This window comes from Eschrichtius robustus, chromosome 3 (genome assembly GCF_028021215.1).
Source record: "Eschrichtius robustus isolate mEscRob2 chromosome 3, mEscRob2.pri, whole genome shotgun sequence".
Lineage (NCBI taxonomy): Eukaryota > Metazoa > Chordata > Mammalia > Artiodactyla > Eschrichtiidae > Eschrichtius > Eschrichtius robustus.
In genome coordinates, this window is record NC_090826.1 from 166,060,233 (window position 1) to 166,083,485 (window position 23,253).

The window sequence follows — 23,253 nt, forward strand, 5'->3', positions numbered from 1 at the left end:
AAGCCCAGCTCTGCCATTTACCAGCTGAGGGGCTTTGGACAAGTTACCAAACTGCTCTGACCATCTGTGGCCTCCTCTGTAAAATGGGGATAACGCCGACCTCACAGGCTCAAAACAGGTACTCTACCAACGTGTGTTCCTTCCCCTTCCCCCAAAGCCCTTATTACTGTGCAGAATCTTCATGCAGGAAGAGACCCCAGAGGACCCCTATCCCTATTAGATGACTTAGGTATAAGCAGGCTGGGAGCAGGAAAGTGCATGGTGTGGGCATCTGCTGGCCTCCCCATGTGCCCTTACCAAGGACGGACTTGAAGGATAAGGAAAGCACAAGGCCACATACATCTTGGCTACCAGTGTTTTGCAGTACATGTACCTGGGTAGTCCCCACTCTTCTGAGAAGTTACATTCTCAGCGTTAGCAGAATTCTGTTTACTAAGCCTTCCCGTTTCCAAGGAAAGCTATATTTATCTCTTCTGTGTGGTCCGCTCCTGCTGGTGTAGAAAATATTCTATCTACGTCAAAACATCAATATTTAGGAGACACCATGAAAAATTCAGAAGCAATACAATGCAAAACGAGAGTGCCTGCTTTATTATGCTAGCACCTGAAACTGGAGGTTAATTCATCTACTCCAAAAGTTCAGAAAATATATTTTATCTGATTAAGTTGTTGTTTTGTTTTGTTTTGTTTGTAATGCACTTTTCCAGAATACTGGCAAAATACTTTGCTGAGAGAATTGGAGAGCGGGGAGTAGCCTTTCAGAATGAAAGCATTTTTTTCTTGGAGCCACAGTACCCTTCCTTAAAAAATGATTAGTTTGTCTAGTAAGGAAAATGCAGTTTTTGTTGTAAACTAGCCTAAGTTTTTTAAAGACACAGTAACTGGAGGACAGTGGTCATTTAGTTCTAAAATGTTGAGCTTAGAGGTAAATCTGAGCAGCAGTTGACTACTCTGATAAGAAATGGGATTATATGAAGTTTAAGTCAAGTCCCCACATTCTATATTGAAGCTTTGAGCATGCACTTCTGAAACTTGGGAAAAAATTAGGAATTAGTTCAAGTTGAAGAAGTCAGTTGTGCAATATGGTTACCTTTACCCTTAAAAGATGCAAATAGAGCAATTTATTATTTTACTTTTCTTTTGTCTTTCTGGGTCTTACTAGCAAAGGACAATTTTAAATATAGGAGATCAAGTAAAAGGGGTGCTTAGTTCTCTAGGATGGCTAAAAGGAAACCCAGTCTAATAATTTCACTGAATGTATAGTATTTCTGTTATGCTTGGGGCAAAAACACAAGTTTTAAAGCATACAATTGGGACTTCCCTGCTGGCACAGTGGTTAAGAATCCACCTGCCAATGCAAGGGACATGGGTTCGAGCCCTGGTCCAAGCCTGTGCGCCACAACTACTGAGCCTGTGCTACAGAGCCCATGAGCCACAACTACCGAGCCCACATGCCACAACTACTGAAGCCCACACACCTAGAGCCCGTGCTCCACAACAAGAGGAGCCACCACAGTGAGAAGCCCGCGCACCGCAACGAAGAGTAGCCCCCACTCGCCGCAATTAGAGAATGCCCGTGCGCAGCAACGAAGACCTAAGGCAGCCAAAAATAATAAATAAATAAATAAATAAATAAATAAATAAATAAATAAATAAATAAATAAAAAAAAATACCGATGGAATTAAAAAGAAAAACATACGATTCACTTTTATTTTTTTTCTTTAATTTATTTATCTTATTTTATTTTTGGCTGTGTTGGGTCTTTGTTGCTGTGCATGGGCTTTCTCTAGTTGCGGCGAGCAGGGGCTACTCTTCGTTGCGGTGCGCGGGCTTCTCACTGCGGTGGCTACTCTTGTTGCAGAGCACGGGCTCTAGGCGCACGGGCTCAATAGCTGTGGCACGTGGGCTCTAGAGCGGAGGCTCAGTAGTTGTGGCGCACGGGCTTAGCTGCTCCGCGGCATGTGGGATCTTCCTGGACCAGGGCTTGAACCTGTGTCCCCTGCATTGGCAGGCGGATTCTTAACCACTGCGCCACCAGGGAAACCCACGATTCACTTTTAGATTGATACTGAAAGTTCAAGTGAAAACCCTTTTCTTGTAATTTGAATATGTAAAGTATCAAGAAGTCATTTTATTCTTTTAAAGTAAATAAGAGATTTGTATTGGTGCTGGAAAAGTAAGTATAAACTTGCTTTTGGATCAAAGGGCAGTTTAGTAGACGCTACCCATGACTATGCGCTGGGGTCTTTGCAGGCACAAGGAAGAAGACACAGTCCTGTACCTGCTGAAGTTCATGCTCTAGTAGGACAGATAAACAGATGAACAAATAACACCTTTCTAATGATAGATACAATATATCTGCACAGATGGAAGAGAAGTGTGCAAAGTTAGAGTGGTAAGTCTGCCACAAAGGTTTCACAGAGGAGGGTGTCACTGAGTAGGGTTTTTAAGAATGAATAGGAGTTTACCAGGCAGAAAATAATGGTGGAATGGGGATAAATCTAGGGAGAAAAGAGAGCATGTGCAAAGGCATGGAAGTAAGAAAGTGCATGGTGTAAGCAAAGAACCACAAGAATCTACATCCATGTTCAGTGTAGAGTTGACGATTACAAACTTTGGAGTGGTCATTTAATTTCTTTCTATATTAGCTGAAAGGAGTCCCTACCTTATCTCTTTTATGAATTGTTAACTTCATCATGTTGAAGCTGACCCAGGAGTTTAACTTAGAAATTGTGTTTGCAATTCAGATGACCCTTCTGTAAATTAGATGCCAAGGGGAATGAGGAAAGGAAATATACTTGGGAGGTGAGTATTTCATGGTTGCATGAGAAAAAGGTGGCCAGGGCAGGAGATTACTCAAAACCAACATTCCACCCCAGCTGCCCTTAGTGATTGGGCTGCTCTAGCAAATATGCCCTCAGATTGATAGTGTGGCAGACTGCCAGCTATGTTTTCCTCTTTGTTCTCAGCACTGGAATTTTTATTTTAGTTGGAGAAGCGCAGCTAAACACTACATTTCTTGGCCCTCTTTGCAACTCAGTATGACAGGGTGATTAGGTGCTGACAAAGAGCTGGAAGTGTATTTGAGGCAGAGCCATCTGTGACCCAGACAGTACCTTTGTGTGAATTAGGAAAAGGCATCCATTCCTCAAAATACCATCAGAAGATGAACCTAATATACTGCTTTGCTATATGCTAGAAAGCACTTGTAAATAAAATATAAATCCATGATGTTGATGATATGAATGGCATCCTTGTCCAGTGAACAACCTACACAAGAGTCCATGGGTCCTGCATGTGTGTGGAAGACTATGTAGAGAGCCCTGACTCAGCTGGGAAGCACACCCTTTTGCCCTTCCCCTTTCTTTTCATGCCTCCTGGGACACAGACATGATGGCTGGACTCCAGTAGTCATTTTGGACCATGAAGTGATCTTGAGGATGGAAATCAGAGATGATGGAAGGATCTTGCGTTCACCATGGAGCCACCAGCCCAGGCCTGGACTGCTTACTCCCAAACTTCCTTTGTATGACAGGAAAATAAAACTTCTATATTGTTTAATCCATTGTTATTTTGAGTTTTCTATTATATAAAGCCTAACATAATCCCAACTAATTGAGAAAGTCAGGGGGGAAAGAAAATATATCAAGTTCCCCCAGGGCACACACTCTTAAGAACAAATGCCCAGTCTTCAAAATTTTCAATGTTCTATTACTGTTCCGTCTCTGGAACATTTATATGATAAATAAACATTTTCCTGATGCCCCAATCACATAAAAGTATGTTCTCAAAAGACAGCAAAGAGGAAACAAACTTTCACTGAATATGTTTTTGCATGTTGAAAAACAAAATTTTTTTTTAACCAAATGCATGTAGTATCTACCCCAAAACAAAATAATTATACATTTTAAAAATATGGACAACCACAAGAGTGAGTCTTCCCTGTGATCCAGCTCCAAGAGTGAGTCAGACACCTCGCAGCACCAGAACTGCGCAAACGCACTCAGCAGCTGAGGTGTGACTTCCCAGTGGCCAAGAAGCCCTGGAGACAAAGGTGAATCCAGAAACTCAGAAACCCATGGGCATCTGAGGGCCGGGGCCCTGGCGAACATATGAAACAGGGTGAAGAAAGCTGGCTGGGCTGTGGGAGAAACACTGGCTGCCGAAGAACTGGTGTCCAAACGGGGCTGTCCTTTCTGTGCACATGGCTCCCGCTGCCACCTCTGGACAGATGACGGACGTGAGCATCTCTAACCCAGACCTCCTCTGAGCTCCAGACCCAGGCACCCACCTGCCAACTCGATAGTTCCTCAATGTCTCAAAACCTCCTCCAGTGCATCTGAAGTTGCACTTGTCTCCCTAAACTTTGTCTTCTTCTGGGGTTCCCTCTCACTGTAGCTGGCAGTAGCCACCTTCCATCTGCCAAGCCAAAAACCCAGGTGATGTCCTTGAAACCCCCCTCCTCCATTTCATCCACATCCAATCTCTCGGCAAGTTCCGGCAGCTCTACCTCCCAAATTATATCCCCAATCCTTTTCCACCACCACCACCCCGCCCAGGTGCCCAGGTGCCCGTCTCTCCCTGGACTACAGCCGGTCCACTCACCCCTGCTCAGCCCCCTCCAATACACTCTGTAGCCACAGCGATCTTTTGGCAATGCAAATCTGGCCCTGTCGTGCCCCTTGTTAAAACTCTTAAATAGCTTCCTGCTACTCTGGGGACAAAGCAACACTGGTTAAGGTGACCTTCAAGGCCTGTGTGGTCTGACCTGCCCACACCCCTCCCAGGCTTCAGCCCTGAACCCCTTGTCCTTTCAGGCCTGTGTGCTCACCTGCTCCCTCCTGCTGCAGGGCTTCATGGAAATGCTGGTTCCCCTCTGTCTGCAATGCTCTTCCCGTCCCTTCTCAGCTCCTTAACTCGTGTTCATCCTTCCGATTTCAGATCGTGTCCCTCCTCCAAGCCTATTTCAGCACCACGCACCTCTCCTTCCTACCCCCTGTCACTGTCACATTTGTCCATGAGGTTGTGTGACTGGTAGGGGTCTCCCCCACTGGAAGGAAGCTCTTTGAGGGTAGAGACTAGGGCTGCTTTGGCTCCCCTGGGTCCCCAGTGCCTGGCACTTATTGGATGCTCGGTAAATATTTGTTGAAGGGCCTTTTCCCCCGGCCGGCAGCTCGGAGGCCGCACAATGCTTGGAGTTACTGTAAAAGACGTGAACCAGCGGGAGTTCGTCAGAGCTCTGGCAGTCTTCCTCAAAAAGTCCAGGAATTTGAAAGTCCCTGAATGGGTGGACACTGTCAAGACGGCCAAGCACAAAGAGCTCACTCCCTACGGTAAGAACTGGTTCTACACACGAGCTGCTTCCACAGCACAGCACCTGTGCCTCCGGGGCAGCGCGGGGCGGGGGGGCAGCACTCCATGACCAAGATCTATGGTGGGCGTCAGGGAAACGGTGTCATGCCCAGCCACTTCGGCAGAGGCTCTAAGAGCATGGCCCGTCGGGTTCTCCAAGCCCTGGAGGGGCTGAAAAAGGTGGGAAAGGACCAAGATGGGGGCTACAAACTGACACCTCAGGGACAGAGAGATCTGGACAGAATCGCCGGACAGGTGGCAGCTGCCAACAAGAAGCATTAGAACAAAATAAAGTGCTGTTGGGCTTCCCTGGTGGCGCAGTGGTTGAGAATCTGCCTGCCAATGCAGGGGACACGGGTTCGAGCCCTGGTCTGGGAAGATCCCACGTGCCGCGGAGCAACTAGGCCCGTGAGCCACAATTACTGAACCTGCGCGTCTGGAGCCTGTGCTCCGCAACAAGAGAGGCCACGATAGTGAGAGGCCCGTGCACCGCGATGAAGAGTGGCCCCCGCTCGCCGCAACTAGAGAAAGCCCTCGCACAGAAACGAAGACCCAACACAGCCAAAAATAAATAAATAAATAAATAAAGTGCTGTTGACAACTTGTGATAAAAAAAAAATTTGTTGAATGAATGAATTTAAAAGTTCTTTGAATGACAGCGTTGAACATTATCAGACCTTTTGAACAGAAAGATGGCTGAATTCTCCTTGAGGAATTATAGACGACCTGCTGCTGAGCCTAGTTTGTAGAGATGGGCCGGTATCCCAGGCGCACTGTAAATGTCAGGGTTTGGGACCTAGAAAGATGACGATCAGCCTCAGGATCCTGCTGAACACAATGGGGGGAGGGGCGGGTCGGCCAGCCTGCCCTCGGAGAGCCTCCTCCCTCGGACCCAGGCAGGTGGTGAGGACCTCACAATCTGAAAATGCTCCCCAAGTCATAGAAAGCTACTAGCTAACTCTAACTCTTACCATGTACCTGGCCTTGGGCTGGATGCCCAAATGTCCTTCAAGAGAAGAGGCCGAGAGGGTGGACACAGACCTGAGCCCGAGGAGAAGGCCCAGCTGTGGCCTGCACGGGGGATTCCTCCCTCCACCCTGTTGTCTGACGTCTTCCTGACAGGGATTCAGACTCAGGAGCGTGATAACCTTGTGTTCCTTCTGGGGAAGTAGTCGGCCAGCGGTCCACAACCGCGGGGCAGAGGGGTACACTGTGTGCCCCCAGACTCCAGGCCAGAGAAAGGTGGGGCTGGGGGTCTGTGTGCTTCCTCAGCCTCAGCCCCTCGCCACCCTACCCAGCCTTGCTGCTCCTTCCTGGGGAGAGGCATATCCAGCAGAAAGGGGAAAACAGATGGCTTCCCTTCCGCGCCAGGTGGGCATGCCAAGGAGGGCCACCCAGACCAGGAACGTCCCTCCAGCAACGTGCACCGGAGGCCGGCCAAAGCCTGGGGCTCCCAGGGGCTCCCCAACAGTGATGCCCGAAACTCCCAGGCAAGCTCACTGTAGCGGAGACCGCTCTGGCCCAGGATGGATGGGGGAAAACCCTGGGTGAAGGGCCTCCCCAACTCTGCACAGCCCAGCACGCGACCAGCCTCTCCACCCACAGGCCTTTCCCGGAACCCCAGTGGCCAGCGGTGCTGGGGTGGGCGAGGCCCATGGGCAAGGTCAGCTGGGCTGGACAGATTAGAATGCTCCGCACTTGGGACAAGGGCCATGTTTATCTCCCTGAAAGATCTGGAACCAAGCCCTGGGAGAGCAGCCTGGCAGGAAAAGAAACACGTCATTTGTAGGCAAAAACAAAGGGAAGTAAAAAAGTAAAAACAGTGTGGGGGGCAGCCTTCTTATGGGGAACCCTGTTCCGGGGCCTGAGTGAAGGCACATCGCTGTGTGCCCTGGAGGCTCACCCCCGCCCCCTGCCCCCATCCCCATGCCCCCAACGATATATATATATATATATATATATATATATATATATATATATATATATATATATATATATATATATATATATATATATACATACACATACACACACACACACACAACTGTATAGACAGACAGAAAGAATACAATTAATGACTGCTAATCTGATCTGATGAAAATCTTCATGGACTCAGGAGCCAGTTTGGCTGGTGGTCAGGCCCTCAGGGCCTGCTTTGAATCCTGGCCCTATCCCTTACCAGCCATAGCCTAGGTAAACTTAGGCCAGTGTTTTCATTTCTCCAAGCCTCAGTCTCCACACCTGCAAAATGGGTGGAGTAAAGTACATCCCTCACTGAATGAATGCAGGGAAAGTGGCCGCACAGGGAACAGCTGTCACAGGCATTCGCGTTTTGTTTTTAAATCCTGAGGACACTAAAGGTCGGGGAGAGAGGCCCACCCTGAAGCTTGAGGGAACCTTCCCTGAGGAAGTGTTACCTGAACCAAGAAGGGAAGTTAGGAGCGATCCTTGAAAGAGGGAAGGGCAGAGGGTTCCAGGGCGGATAGGATGCCTGAAGGCCAGTGTGGCTGGAAGGCAGAAAGTGAGGGAAGCGCGGCCTAGGATAAGGAGGGGGCTCTGGGCTCTGGGGCCTGAGTGAAGGCAGCCTCAGCACCTGCCTGGAGGGTCTGGATGGGTGAAGGGGGGGAATGATATGGGTGGGCTGGCTGGCCCAGAGCACCTTCAGAGAGGGGATGCTGACCTCCACAGATTTTAAATGCCCCTGAGCTGGGGGAGCAGGGGCCACCACAAACTCATTTACACAAGCTGCCATGCAGACTTTTAGTTAAACAACACAAGCGGGGAGCAGACTCTCTCCACCCTGCAGGGTTCACACACTCATGCTCTGGGAGTTTCACTTGAATCCTTTCCATCTCGCATTCTGTCAAGTTGTCCACTGGTTCTAAATTACCAGAGAAAAAACCCAAGTGGAACACAGTTCACTGCCTATGAGGAAAAAAACATTACCTTCCTGGAATTTCAATACTTGGCATTCTCTATTTGAGGAGAGAAAGACTCTTATTTCAGGAGATAATAGGCGTGGGCCATATAATACACCTATTTGATTTCCTTTCCACCATTAACCACACTCTCTCTCCTCCCTCCCCTCCCCAAGCCTGCTTTTCCTCAGCGAAGTGCTCCCGGTCTGGAAGCTTCCTCAATAGTGTGTAACAGGATAGCACTGCGAGCTGGGCCATAGCACAGTCACCTGAGCTGGCTTTATTGTCTGAAACGCACTGAAAGGTTCCCTGTGCTTCACGTACTGCAGCCCTAAGGACTAGGGTCTGAGTTCAGAGGAATATTCTGGGTTGCTGGTGTCTTGGTGGGGTCAGTTTGCTTGTGGAAATGTCTAGGTTGCAAAAAGAAATAAAAAGTCAAAAAAGGCTAAAAATACTTCTGAAGTTCAACCAAAGGTCCAGGGGGCAACTCTGAAATTAAGGTGTTCCATCTTGACGGTATCACTGTGACCCTGAGACCCACCTGTGGGAAGGGCGCACAGAACCGGCCGAGGGCAGGGGGCCGCCTTCCCCCACCCGGTGCCCAGCCTGCCGGCTCCTGCCTCCTCACAGAGACAACTTGGTTCACAGGCAGAAAACCTGGAGAGCAGGAAAATACATCCATTTTCTCCCAAAGAGTTGGTAAGAGCGTCAGATTTCCCTGAGCCCTTGGCACTCAGGGGTTAATCACGGAGCTTGGTGCTGGAATCAGTGTTTCTCTTACTTTCCAAAAGGTCCCAGTCTCTCCAGTTCTAATGAGAAGGGTAGTACAATCGGAAAGTCGCACCCAGTATCGCAAAGGTCACTCATGCCACCTGGAAAGCCACGTCCCAGGCTGAGCTGCCAGGGGACACCCTGAGGTGGTGGTCCTCGGGGAAGGGTGTAGGCCCACGCCCAGCCACTGAGAAGCACCACGCGGGTCTCTGACGCGGAGGCACCTGGCCTCCCGCTCCTGGTCATTGGCTTCCTGCAGCCCTCACGGCTCACTGCAGGCCACAGCCTGGCTACAGCCCACCCGATAGGCCCACGGCGGGGACGCTCAGCACCCTTCCAGGACATGAGGACGCGTCTGGGCAGCACCACCTCCTCTGAGGAAGCCCAACGAAGCCCTGGACTGGGGCATGGTGGTGGGAAGACTCCATAAGCACATCATCTCCTGTGCTATGATAACCCTAAGAAGTAAGGCGGAGTTGTTTTCTGTTTTAAAGAGATTTAAAAATGAAGCTCCAGGGCTTTCCCTGGTGGCGCAGTGGTTGAGAATCTGCCTGCCAATGCAGGGGACACGGGTTCGAGCCTTGGTCTGGGAAGATCCCACATGCCGCGGAGCAACTGGGCCCGTGAGCCACAACTACGGAGCCTGCGCGTCTGGAGCCTGTGCTCTGCAACAAGAGAGGCCGCGACAGTGAGAGGCCCGCGCATCGCGATGAAGAGTGACCCCCGCTCGCCGCAACTAGAGAAAGCCCTCGCACAGAAACGAAGACCCAACACAGCCAAAAATAAAAATAAAAAAAATAAAAAAATTTAAAAAATGAAGCTCCAAGAGGCTTAACAGTTTGCCCAAGTTAACCCAGCTTGCAAGTGCCAAGAAGATATTTTAATTCAGTCTGTTTATCAATCTTCCCAAACGCTAAAGGTAGTAAAAACTCCTGCTCCTGACTCGGGACAAGACCCATGGTTCCCATTTGTGAGTTAGCTATAGATTCCTCCAGAAAGTCCTTGAAATCCCCAAATAGAAGAGCATTTTTTTTTCCTAATGCAAGCACTTTCAGTCGAGCCTAACAGGTGTGGCTTTGCAGTAGTTGGACCGTGCACTCAAATGGCTCCTCATGGGAACAGCGCCCAGTGCCTGACAGCAAAGCCAAGACAGACAATGGGGTCCAGTGGACAGGAAGACTCCACTCCAGGTCCTTGAGCCTGTCTAGAGGAACGTTCACAGGCTAGACTTTAGACAGTGAAAACAGCTGCTCTCTGGTGACAAAGGATGAACTATGACCTCCCTCAGGAAGTAAACATAGAGTCATTCCTCAGTATCCGTGGGGGATTGGTCCCAGCACCTTCCAGATACCAAAATCGGTGGATGCTCAGGTCCCTTATATAAAATGGCAGAGTGCAGTCTGCCCTCCACGTGGCTGGGTTCCACATCCACGGCCTCAAAGCCTAGGGATACGGAGGGCCAACTGTAACCTTGATGGCAGAAGAGGCTGTGTTTCAGTTTGAACCTGGTTTGCACAATGGCGTGTTCAGTTAGGCAACCAAGGGCAGGATCGTACCGTTCTCTCCTTGACAAGACAGCGTCCAGCACTCCCTCCTCAGGGAAGGGGGTGGGGGGGTGCTGGATCCTTGGCAAAGCTTTGGTTCCCTCTTGGGGGAACTGCTGGGGTGCCATCTCCCTGCTGCAACCTCCCCACCTGACCATACAGCCCCTGGAGCCTCTGCTCCTAAACCACTGGGCTCAGGCCAAGAACCACCCACCAGCAGCCCACAGGTGACCCATGGGGCCAGCTGGCCTGGGCAGTGACACTTCTGCCTCAACCCTGGGCCCTTGACCTCTGCCTGGGGTTTTGCCCCCTACACCCTGGCCAGGCCCTTCACTCTATTTGACGCTGCCCGCAGCGAACCCGGCGTAGGCTGCAGGACCACCCAGGCCCCATCAAAGCTGACAGCTCCCCACTAACCTCTTTCCTTTTCTGAAGATCCCTTTGGACTCTTAACCACAGAATCATCACATATTAGATCTGTAAGAAGCCTTGCAGATTATATAGCCCAACCTCATTTCATGGATGAGGTCCCCAGAGGGGAACTTACTGGCAGAGCTGGGACACCAGCCAGATATTCTTCCTATGCCAATTCTCTTTCCACATCACTGTATCACCTCTCAAAGGAATGAATCATTATGATGGGATGTAGGGTCCTATCAGAGGTGGGTTTTGAGCATGGGATCCTAGAGACCCCTCAAGTCACCACAGGCCTGCTCTGTCTGTGTCCACTCCAGCCTGAGTGGGTATGCTCTGGGCTCCTTCTTCGGCAGTAGTGAGCAGCTCACACTGAGCCCTGCCTTATTTTGTAAGCCCAGCTGGGTTCCATGTCTTTGAGTATCTCAGCTCAAGGATGGAGAACTGGAGTCTGGGCAGCCCCTGCCTTTCCATGTCTGGGCTAGGCCAGGATGCTGGAAGGAAAGTCAAGGTGCAAGTCAGCAATGACTAAGCCTGGGAGTTGGGTTATGTCAATGGGAGGGTCACCGTGTATTGATAACAGGGGGGCCTCCTGTGCCCTCCAGCTGGTGCTGGATTTAGACCTCAGACATGAATGAGGACACCACAGGAGGGGGCTGGGGCAGGCACTCCACTTCCTCCAGTGATCCGATGCCCTTTCTCTAAAGGTCCCTCTGCCCAAAGAGGCCCCATTCAGTCTCTTACCACGGATATCCCACTCCCATAAGTCTGTACCAGCCCATGCACTTAAGGGATAGCCGGGAGGCAGGTGGGATCACACAGGGAGCATGTGGGTTGGAGCAGGTGGTGTTGAAGTTCACCCTGGCGGCCTTGCTGAGCAGTTATTTCCCATGGAAGACTTTCCTTTCCTGGAACTGGATGTGGGGGGAGCCTCTTGTTCTCAGGCTGAGCCAGTTAAGTTTATCCAGTAGCTCACTCACACCAAAGGATCCTGGTGGCAGCTTGGCCCACACTCAGCGAACACAGATATAAAGTTCATCCATGCCAGCCACATGCCTGCCATGGGGCCTTTGCACTTGCTTGACCTGTGCACCATCACTCCAGATAGCAGTCTGCCACCCCCTTACTCCTCAGTATTATTCAAATATCCCCTCTCGGGGGGCCTTCTTTTACCCGCCCCCCCCCCCCACTTCTCTTTTTAGTGCTGTATTTTGCTCCCACATCGCTTTCTAACATAGTTTATATTTTACAAATTTATTGTGCGTATCGTCCATCTTTCCCCCAGCAGAACGGTAGACTCCGTGAAGGCATGCTCCCTGCTGAGCCCCCGTGCCGGGGCAGAGCCTGCACACAGTGGTCAGTCCGCTCGCACTGCCCACGCCTAGGTGGGAAGGAAAAAACTGCTTTTTGCTAAATCAGACCTGCTGGGGCTAGTGAAAGGCTCCTACAACGTCCCCAAGCCCCCACTCCCTGAAGGAAGCAACCACCATACCAGAAGACAATGCTACTTCCCAGAGCGGTACCGCTTCTTGCCAAAGTTTATTTTTAATGCTGAATTCAGAGGAGTCTGCAGAGCGGCACTGAGACAGGCATAAATCCCAATGCTCTCAGCAATTTCCCGCAACAGCTCGTAAATCCGATGTACTGGGTGCTGAGGTGCCGAATGCAGAGGTCCCCCCCCCCTACTCCACGGCGGAGCCGGCACCAAGCTGCAGCGCGGGGAGGGGGGCAGGGCAGAGAGAAGGCTGTCTGCGCATCCGGGCGCCAGGGGCCCACCCAGGCTTTGTGGAGCCTGAAGGTTATATAGTGGAGGAGAGTGAAGGGGGTGGGGGACGAAGCTTTAAAAGAAGTCAAAACTAGGATCACAACATCGCTAGAGTCTCTGACCGCGCCTCCACCCCGAAGGCGTCAGAAGGGCCGGGCAAGTGAGGGGCCGGAGGCTTAAGTTCCCCAGCTTCCTGCGGGGAGGGAGGCTAAAGGAGTCTCGGGTCTCTGCTGCGCTTGCACTGATCACATCCCTGGGCTCCTGCTACATGGTGAACTCTTAACCCCGGGCCCAGGTTTCCTCTCCTGTGCGCTGAGCTGAGCAGGTTGGCCTTCTCTCCCGAGAGAAGAGCAAGGGGAGGGAGAGAAAAACTGGGGCGGCGCACAGAGATGGCGAGAGAGCACGTCTCAGCTAAGAGACTTGAGATCGGTTTTAGTACACAGGTGACAAACAAGTGCAGCTGCACTGCGTGAGCCAGACGCACCCTGGAAGCAGTACTCCCCAGGAGAACTAGGCAACGGGGCCCCGCTGCTCTCCCCCGCTGGCCCGAGCCCGCTCGCAGGGCTCACGCGGGCCTCTCCCGGAGTCCGGAGCGCTTGCGGGCCAGAGGGGGCGGGGACCGAGCGGCGCGCTCGGAGCCTAGGTCTGGACGGAGCTGTGGGCTGCGGGGAAGCGGGCGGGAGCGGAGGCCTGTCTGGAAGTCTCCCTGGAGCCCTGGCCGGACGGCGCCGGCCGACAGCGTCCCCCAGCCCGCGGGATCGCGATCCGCCCCTGCACCCTGGGAGCGCGGTCACGGCCGCCCGGGCCCCGGAAACTGCGCACGACGCCCCCGGGCGCTTACGGTCGTCTGCTCCTGGCTCCCGGGCTCGGCGGCAGCAGGTACGCGGTCCCTCCGGCTCTGGCTCCCCGGGTTCCCCGGCTCCCTATCCGCGCGTCCCCTGCCAACCCCGCGCTGACCCCGCCCCGGCTCGGCCTCCCAGAGGGGCGGGCCGGGGCCGGGCCCAGGGCGGCGGGGCGACCCGGGTTCAGTCGCGCTCCGCCCCTGTTACCTGAGCGACCCGGGCGAATCTCTGCACCTCCCTAAGCTCCGCCTCTGCTTTGGAAGAGGGCTCTCAAAGTGCTGTCCACTGACCCGAGGAGAGAAACGAAGCCGAAGTGTTTAGTAACTCAGGCAGTAACTTTGTCCACTGAATCAAAAAACAAACAAACCCCAAGGTTGCACGTTGTATGACTTGTTTCATATTTCTAGCCGTTCATTGCTATTGTATTTTACACGTGTATTGGTCCAGGACAGATTGGGAAATTTAAAAACAAACAAATCTGTCTTTCAACACAAAGAGTCTGAGAAGCATTAGTCTGGGTGAAAGTACGACCCATTCAAAGAGGTCTTCATCGCACTCGTAGAGAACGGACGTGAGGGCACGGATGGGGCGAAGGGGAAGCTGGGACGAAGTGAGAGAGTAGCACTGACGTATATACACTACCAAATGTAAAATAGATAGCTAGTGGGAAGGAGCCGCATAGCACAGGGAGATCAGCTCGGTGCTTTGCGAAAACCTAGAGGGTTGGGATAGGGAGGGTGGGCGGGAGGTTCAAGAGGGAGGGGATATGGGGATACATGTATACATATAGCTGATTCACTTTGTTGTGCAGCAGAAACTAACACAACATTGTAAAGCCATTATACTCCAATAAAGATGTAAAAACACAAACAAACAAAACCCAAAGAGGTCTTCATGGTGAGGATGAGGTCTACAACGGGTAGTTCAACCCCTGGAGAGTAGCACTTAATCAATCCACTTCCGTTCAGCAGAAGCTGGGCGCTCAGGCCGGTGGATGCTTGGCTCTTGACTTCTGCAACAACCGTTAATCCCCAGACCTTCATCCTTTGAAAACCTACCCTGTCACTTCCGTCATCGCTCCTCGTCACCGCCTCACAACTCCTCCGACACCGCTTTTATGTGCTCACAGATGCAGTTTCAACACCCGGGATCCTCAAGATCACAGCCGGCAGACCAGAACCAGGGCCTGTTACAGGGATATTAAGCTTCTGACTGTCACCCTGCATACAACTTCAGGATAAAGTTCACCCCCTTGGCCTCCAAATTTACTGCTCACCCTGGCCCAAGAACTCTCCATTTCAATGAAGAGAGGCTGTTCTTGGCTAACACACTCAATTCAATCACATCTCCGAACTTTGCTCGTGCAGCATGCCTGGAAAGGATGCTCTCCTGCGTCCAAACATGAAATCCTACTGTTCTTGAATTCCACACCCTCCTACAAAAGCCTTCTCTCATCCCTGCAGTCTCTGGCATCTCTGTGCTCCTTGAAAACGTGCAGCCTGTGAGATCCCTCCATCCCTCCCCCACATCTTTCAGACAGAAGCTGCTCTGCCTCTGGCCATTTTACCAAGGGACTCAAATTTGTTACTTTTCAAACTGCAGTGATGATGAAAACATTCTAAAATTAGATATTGAGGATGGTGTATCACCATAACTCTGTTAATATACTAAAAACTACTGAATTGTACACTTTATTTTTTTATATAAATTTTAAAATTTATTTTTGGCTGCGTTGGGTCTTCGTTGCTGCGCGCGGGCTTTTTCTAGTTGCGGAGAGCGGGGGCTACTCTTCCTTGCGGGGCGCAGGCTTCTTCTTGCGGTGGCTTCTCTTGTTGCGGAGCACGGGCTCTAGGTGGGCGGACTTCAGTAGTTGTGGCTCGCGGGCTCATGGGCTTAGTTGCTCCGTGGCATGTGGGATCTTCCCGGGCTCCAACCCGTGTCCCCTGCATTGCCAGGCAGATTCTTAACCACAGCGCCACCGGGGAAGCCCTGAACTGTTCACTTTAAAAGGATGAATTTTATGGTATGTGAATTGTATCTCAAGAAAACTGTTATTTTTATATTAAAAAACTGCACTGAGGTTGTAACCTCATTCCTCACTCCTGTATCCTAATATCCTCCTCCTTGGTTAGATATTCATCCAGTGTTAGACTATGAAATCCCGGACAGTGCAAGATATTTCAAAGTACAGTCTATATATACACAGTCAGTAAATAAATAAAACACTGAGTCCAACTCAGCAGGGCAAAATTTAGACAATCAGATGTCAGCTTTTGGTCAAAAGCTGTTGAAAGGTTTATGGAGTGAAAGAATGGGTATAAAGTGATCTCTAGAATAAACTACGTATTTTTAAAAAGTCAGAACAAAGGCTGTTCTTCTGTACAGACTTCTGGACAGTTTCCAGGTACATCAGGGAGAATGAAGAATAATGTGTTGGGGGGAACAATCTTGGCTAAAAATTGTAGATCAATTCCTGATTCACTGGACGGAAACAACATCTTTTATGCCAAAAATGCATAATATGAATCTAATCATGAGGAAACATCAGGAAAAAAAAAAAACCAAAACCCAGATTAAGTAACATTCTACAAAATAACTGGCCTGTACTTTTCAAAGATGTCAATGTCAGAAAAGTCAATGTCATGAAAGGAAAGGAAAGGCAGATAAAAACGTTCATGATGAAAGGAGACTAAAGAGTCATAAAAACAAATCGCAACGCTCTATCCTAGACTGGATCCTGGACCAGAAACCATTTCTATGAAGAATATTATTGAGACTACTGGGGACATTTGAAGAAAGTCTATAAATTAAATAATAGTATTATATTAATGTTAAATATCTTGATTTTGAGAATGAATTCTTTCTAAGTGAATATCCTTGATCTCAGAAAATACACACTGAATTATTTAAGGAGTCATGGCTGAAATGTCCTTCCATTTCATACACTATATATACTCTACACACACACACATATATATATGTATATATATATATATATATAGAGAGAGAGAGAGAGAGAGAGAATTACAAAGCAAATGCAACAAAACGTTAACAATTAGTAACTCTGGGTAAAGCATATATGGGAATTCCTTATACTATTCTTGCAACAACTTTGCTGTAAGTTTGAAATTATTTTGAAATTAAAAGTTTTTAAAAATGTGGGTTAAATAAACATGTACATTTATCTCAGTTCCCTACTGAAAACGCCGTGAAAATAACTACAGAGGGTTAGAAAAGCTATAAATTCCACCAGGAGAAAGTGATTGGGAGAAAAGATAACAGCAGAGGAGAAATGTCAACAGATTTTTGTAAGATGAAAAGTCAGATGATGATTGACTTAGCAGAACAGATAAAGCTAAAAACCTTTCTACAACCAGAAGCAAGCAGATTCTTGCCCTAGTCTTGCAGAGATCATTCAGCTATAGCCCATGGGCCACATCGGACTCACAACTTGTTTTTGTAAATTGTTTTTGTAAATAAAGTTTTACTGGAGTACAGTCATACTCGTTTGTTTGCATATTGTCTATGGCTGATTTCATACAATAGCAGAGTTGAGTAATTACCTGTAAAGCCTAAAATATTTATTATCTGACCCTTATACAGAAAACATTTGCCAATCCCTGCCTTAGAGCCCTGCCAAGTCTTAGGAGCTAGAGGTATGGGGAGTCTCTGAAGGCAGGGGTGTGGTGGTGTGGGATATGGTCATCTGCCACAGACCTTGAGTGTCCCTGCATGTTCCTGCTGGATGTGCCAAGAACGCAAGGCAAAGACTCAGTAATGGAGCATTGCTGTTTAATGGGTATAGAAGTTCAATTCTGCAAGATGAAAAGAGTTCTGAATGGGTAGTGGTGATGGTTGCATGACAATATAAATGAATGTGCTTAATGCTACTTAACTGTACACTTAAAAATGGTTAAGATGATAAATTTTATATTATGTGTATTTTACCACACACACAAACACACACACACACACACACACACACACACACATTGGGGGAAAAAAAATCCTAGGAGGATTAATTTAAAGTTTGTATAAGGAGAATTTATATCTCCTGTCCCTTGTTCATAGTCTAAGCCAGTGACAAGTCCTCCCTCACTGTGGCTGACCAGGGGTTTATTTTCTGGAAACTGAACTGAAAGGCTTCCACCCCAGGGGCACTAGGCCCAAGTAGAACAGGGATGAGGCACCCAACTGAAAACAGTAGAACCAAGTGAAAGTCTTCCCATTAACCTGTGAGGCCCTCCTCAGCCCCTTCCCACTCGAGTTCACAGAACACTGTCTCCAAGTAATAATCCCGAGGCAGGAAGCAGAGGATCTGCCTCTGAACTAAATGAGCTGTCCCGGAGAAAAGAGCCGCAGATAGTGACATCTGGAGGCCTCAAAACAGCTGGCTCTCCATCTGACCACCCTCCATTGAGGTCAATCAGGCTACTGCCCCCCACGCACACAGAACTTCCAAATGGTGTTTTAGTGCCTCACTCCTAAATATTAAAAGATCACCAGACACTGGCAAAAGTCTCCCACATAAAAGGCAGAGTCCAAAATAGAGAGAGAAAGTGCTCACAGGTAACAGAAGAAACTATAATATCCTCAAAGAGATAAAAAATGAATTGAAGCAGGAACAAGACACAATTAAAAAAGAAGCATTCAGAGAATTAGAATGCACTTTTTGAAATTAAGAGTTTAAGAGAAAGGTCAGAAGATAGAGTTGAGGAATTCTCCCAGAAAAATAGAACACAAATCAAAGAGATAGACAGTGGAAGAAAAAAAAAAAGGAAAAGAAAAATCAGAAGATCGATCCAGGAAGTCACCAGACTAATAAGAGCTCCATAAGAGAGAAAAGAGAATATAGACAGAAGGAAATTATTAAATAAATAATCCAAGAATATTTCCCAAACCAAAGCACAGGAGTCTCCAGATTAAAAAGACACAATAAAAAGCCAGAAGAACACACCAATGCAAGTCATTGTGAAATTTCAGAACACTAAAGAAAAAGAGAAGATCCTAAAAGCTTTGGTTGGGGGGGACCCAAAAAAACAAAAATAGTCAACACAAAGACTCAATAATCAGAATATCCTCAGACTTTTTAGCAATAACACTGGATGCCATAAAATAGTGAAGCCAGGCCTTCAAAAGTTGTGGGAAAATTATTTCCATAGAAGAATTATATAATAAAGTGTGAGGGCAAATTAAGGACATTCTCATATGTATAAGGACTAAATATATTTTTACTTCTCATGCACCTGTTTCTAGGGATATTACTAGAGGATGTGCTCCAGCAAAACAAGGGGGTAAAATATGAAAGGGGAAGACATGGTATTCGGGAACCAGGGGATCTAATAAAGGAGCAGCAATAGGAGTCCTAGGCTGACAACTGTGCAGCAGGCTTAGAAAGCAACCTGTCCAGGTTGAAGGAGGAAGACAAATGGCTGGGAGGCAGGTCTCCAGGGAAGAAATGAAATTATACATTAACTGAGTTAACTTTTTGGGAAATAACATGAACAGATATTTGTCAGATCTGATTGCTTATTTAGGGGAAAAAAGCTAAGGAAAGGAAGATAGAAAAATAAGTGAAGGAGGAAAATGATTAACAATAGGAAAAACAGAAAGTTGTTCAAGAAAGCAAATCTAATCATGGTACACTGCTTGGCTGTGTAGTGAGCATATTTACATAGTCATCATTAGGTAACCACTATTGATTTAACACAAAGTTATTGTTACTATCTTGGGAGGATGCAGTGGGAGTAGTAGGGGCGGGTGTATAATACTTAAGTCTTTACTATAAGAAAAAATCAATAGGTCATGTCTAAAATTGACAAACCCAGAAATATGCATTATAGGCATATTATTTATTTATTCAGAGGTAAATGCCAAAAGACTTGAAAGTAGAATGAGAAAAATGAGGGGAGGGGATTGTTATATTTTATTCTAAGCTTTGATTATTTGATTTCTCAATAACCATGTACAGATAAAAATAGAAATTCATTTTAAAATATTATCTTCTAAGGCCATTGGACACTCCAGATTCGTTGCATTTCTCCCTAGATTTCTAAAGCATGACTTGCACTCTTCCCAATTCCAGGCTCATATCAGTTCCAATAAACTGCTGTTTACTTCTGCTTCCACTCAAACTTTTCCTTCACGTTTATTCACCATGGGGCTCCTGCCTTGCACTCTCTGCTCTCTGGATGCTTATCAGTAAGTTCCTTTTCAGATGCCAATTGAAAGATAATTTATTGCATCAGACCCTGTATGTATTTTATTAGAGTTAGATTCTCATATCACCTGCTACTCATCACAAAAGTGTTATCTACCTCAAAATGAACAGATTACAGATCCCCTGGGACTTTAGAGTGGAGGTGAGGATACCAAATGGCTATTTTACAAAATGCCCTAAAGAGAGAGCATTTTGTAAGAAAATCAATTACACAGAATTATTTCATATCTGTATTTCTCATCATTTTTATAATCAAGTATATTTAACAGTCATCTGTTAGCATACGGCGCTACCCCAACTAATAGAAGAGATGTTCACATAGTGAGGTATAAGAACTTATTCTGGCTTATACATGATTTAACTTGAACTTTAGGCTAACAAGAACAGCTTGTTTGTGGCCTATTAAACATGCATTGCACATCTGCTTTAACCATTAACACAAAGAATGCATTTTAAAAAATCAAAATGGAATAACTGTGGTTCAAGCCTTCAAAATGGAGCTGAGTGGCCATTTTGGACACTGTTTCAGACACGTTCCTGGATTACTCAGAATTAAATTTTCTGAACTGTATCAGACTCAAGGACACAACCCTCCGTTCTCAAAACAATATCTGATAGCTGCCAGCTGCAACCTCACGGTCTCAAGGTCTCCCCTTGTAACTATGTAACCATTTGGGACTACAATCAATCCTTCCTTGGCAGGCAACCTTGCTTCTTGCCAGCTCCAATTATAATTCTTGACAAACAGCTCCTGTAATTTTGCGGTCTTTGCCTTTATAAACCTCCTCCATTTTGTAGTCTGGCAGAACACAGTTCAAGCGCTACTTGAATCTGTGTCTCCTGGGCTGTAATCTTCAGTTTGACTCAAATAAAACTCTTTTCTATTCCTATTGTAGATTGGTTTATTGATTTTTTTCCGTCAACACAACAAAACAACCAATAAACAAACACAAACGGAACCCCCAGCTTCTAGAAACTTGCTCATGTACAATAGACAAGATAATTTACAAAGATATCTTTTGGGAGATTATCAAGAATGACAAAATAAAGTAATATGTCCTGAGTCACCACAAATAGAAAATAATTTTAGGTTTTAAATAGATTTCATAGTTTTACAAAAAGATGCAAACGAAGAGGAAAGATGCAAAATGTTGGATTTTTTAAAGCAGTTTTCCTATGTCCACAGAAAGGCAGAAGGATACATACTTACTCAACAATCCTGAAGTTTCTTTTAAATTACTTCACACTGACCGCTTTCTCCCACATTTCTTGAGATCACTGACTATACTATATTCCCAGGACTTCAAGGTCAACAATATTATCTCATGAAGATCAAAAGTCAACAGAAGAATTTAGTAAAGAAGCCAGTTGTAAACACAGTTTATACACAAAGTTCAAAAGAAGTCAAGGCCCTCTTGAGCCCTCTATGGGCCTGCATTGGACACTGCATTATGACGATGCCCTATTTGAGTATGAGAATCATTTCGTTCCTGTTTTGCCCAGGATGGGGAGACTGCTATTTAAACTCAGTATTTTAATCAGAGTCAATCACTTGAAGCCTCAGTTGGCTCTACGTGGTTTTAAGACAACAGCAGTTTCAGCCCTTTTCCCCCACCCCCATCCCCCGTCCTCCTTGAAGAGCAAAAACCAGGTTTAATCCTTTTAACTGATTCTTTTTATATTTGTATACTTAAGTGTTCTTCTTTTTTAACCTCATCTTAGGCACTACCTGTTGAAGACTTCAACAGATAAGGAAATCAGCTCTTCAACTGACTTCGCTAGGGAACTTCCATCCGCCCCGTATTCCTTCCCCCCAATTTTAGTTATATTTTAATATTCAGTGTTTTCATTGTTATGAAGGCAACTCAGGGCCAAGCTATTATCACTATGATTTTCTTTTCCTGTGTAACATGATGTTTTCCCTAGAATTAATATTTTTAAAATTTGCTTGGTTTTCTGTGTACCGATCACTACTTCACCACCGACCTCTCTATCAGTTATATACATCCCTTCATAGTAAATTCATTCACATCAGATTTTTTTCCTTTTCTTAAAGAAGTGCCTCAGGAGCCCTCTGACCTGCCTCTGATCTGGTCTGGTGGCACAGCTGTCATCTGAGTTCCCCCTTCACCACCATCCTGGGGATTCCTTCCTGCTGTCTCCTATGTTAGGTATCCACTTGCTATATCCCATGTCTTCGTCTTTCTTGATTCATTCCATTTTAGAGGAACACCTCCTTGAGTGACTTCCTGAAAAAGGGTATGTGGGAGGTAAATTTCTGAGACATTGTGGAGTAGATTACTGCCCTGGCGATTTGCTGGATATATATTCCTGCCCTTTGCTATGTGACCTCCAGTGCCTCCCTACAGATGAATATAATTCCCCATGTCACCAATACCAGGCTTGGGCATGTCACTTGCTTTGACCAATAGAATATGATGTGACATCTGAGCAGAAGCTTTAAGAGCTGTCTCCAGGTTCTGCTCTTTCATCCTGGATCCTGGAATGAAGACACTGGAGCAGGGGAGGGGCTGAGGAGCCACAACTGTCTGTAATTTGAACAAAAAATAAACTTTTTTCAAGATACTGAGATTGGGGGTTTACCTCAGTAAAACCTAATCTAAATGTGTCTGGGAAATGTCTTTATTCAATGTTTCCCTTTAACTGTTTGGATGAATACAAAATTCCAGGATGGAAACAGTTTTCCTTCAGAATTTTGAAGGCATTGCTCCACGATATTCTAGTTTCTAGTATTGCCCTTGAGAAGTCCAAGGCCACTCTGATGCCTGATCCTTTTAAAGAACCACCCCCCACCCCCAGGACCTCCCTGGTGGCACAGTGGTTAAGAATCCGCCTGCCAATGCAGGGGACACAGGCTGGAGCCCTGGTCCGGAAAGATCCCACATGCCGTGGAGCAACTAAGCCCGTGTGCCACAACTACTGAGCCTGCGCTCTAGAGCCGGTGGCCACAACTACTGAGCCCGTGAGCCACAACTACTGAAGCTCACACGCCTAGAGCCCGTGCTCCACAACAAGAGAAGCCACCGCAATGAGAAGCCCACACACTTCAACGAAGAGTAACAGCCAAAAATAAATAAATTAATTAATTAAAAAAAAAAGACCCCTCCCCCTTTTTCCTCTGGAAGCTTATAGGAGCTTCTCTTTATCACCATTATACTGAAATTCTGAGATCATAGGTCTTGATATTTGGTCTACTTTCACCCTCATGCAAGGCACTAGGCAGGCCCTTTCAGTCTGGAAATTCATGTCCTTTAATTTTGCAAAAATTTCTTAAATAATCTTGTTGATGACTTCTTCCACTCCATGTTCTTTTTTAGGGAATTCCTATATCCAAATCTTGAACTGTTTTTCCTATCTACTCTCACCTTTTTTTCTGCCTCTTTTTTCTTTTTGGCTCCATTTTCT

The 23,253-nt window shown here is 47.1% G+C and overlaps 1 protein-coding gene and 1 pseudogene across 2 annotated transcripts in view; one reads left to right on the forward strand and one right to left on the reverse strand.

Moving 5' to 3' along the window:
* The window catches only part of EPHX1 (epoxide hydrolase 1), a 40,531-nt gene extending 26,804 nt beyond the window's left edge, over nucleotides 1-13,727 (reverse strand). Inside the window, exon 1 of one of the 2 annotated variants that reach the window (XM_068541749.1) lies at nucleotides 13,607-13,727. The gene's annotated coding sequence lies outside the window, so the exon portion shown is untranslated. The remainder of the gene's footprint in view (nucleotides 1-13,606) is intronic. The other variant, XM_068541750.1, reaches the window with a different exon arrangement.
* On the forward strand, nucleotides 5,190-5,635 carry LOC137761605 (small ribosomal subunit protein eS19 pseudogene; annotated as a pseudogene).
* Nucleotides 13,728-23,253: the final 9,526 nt, after the last annotated feature.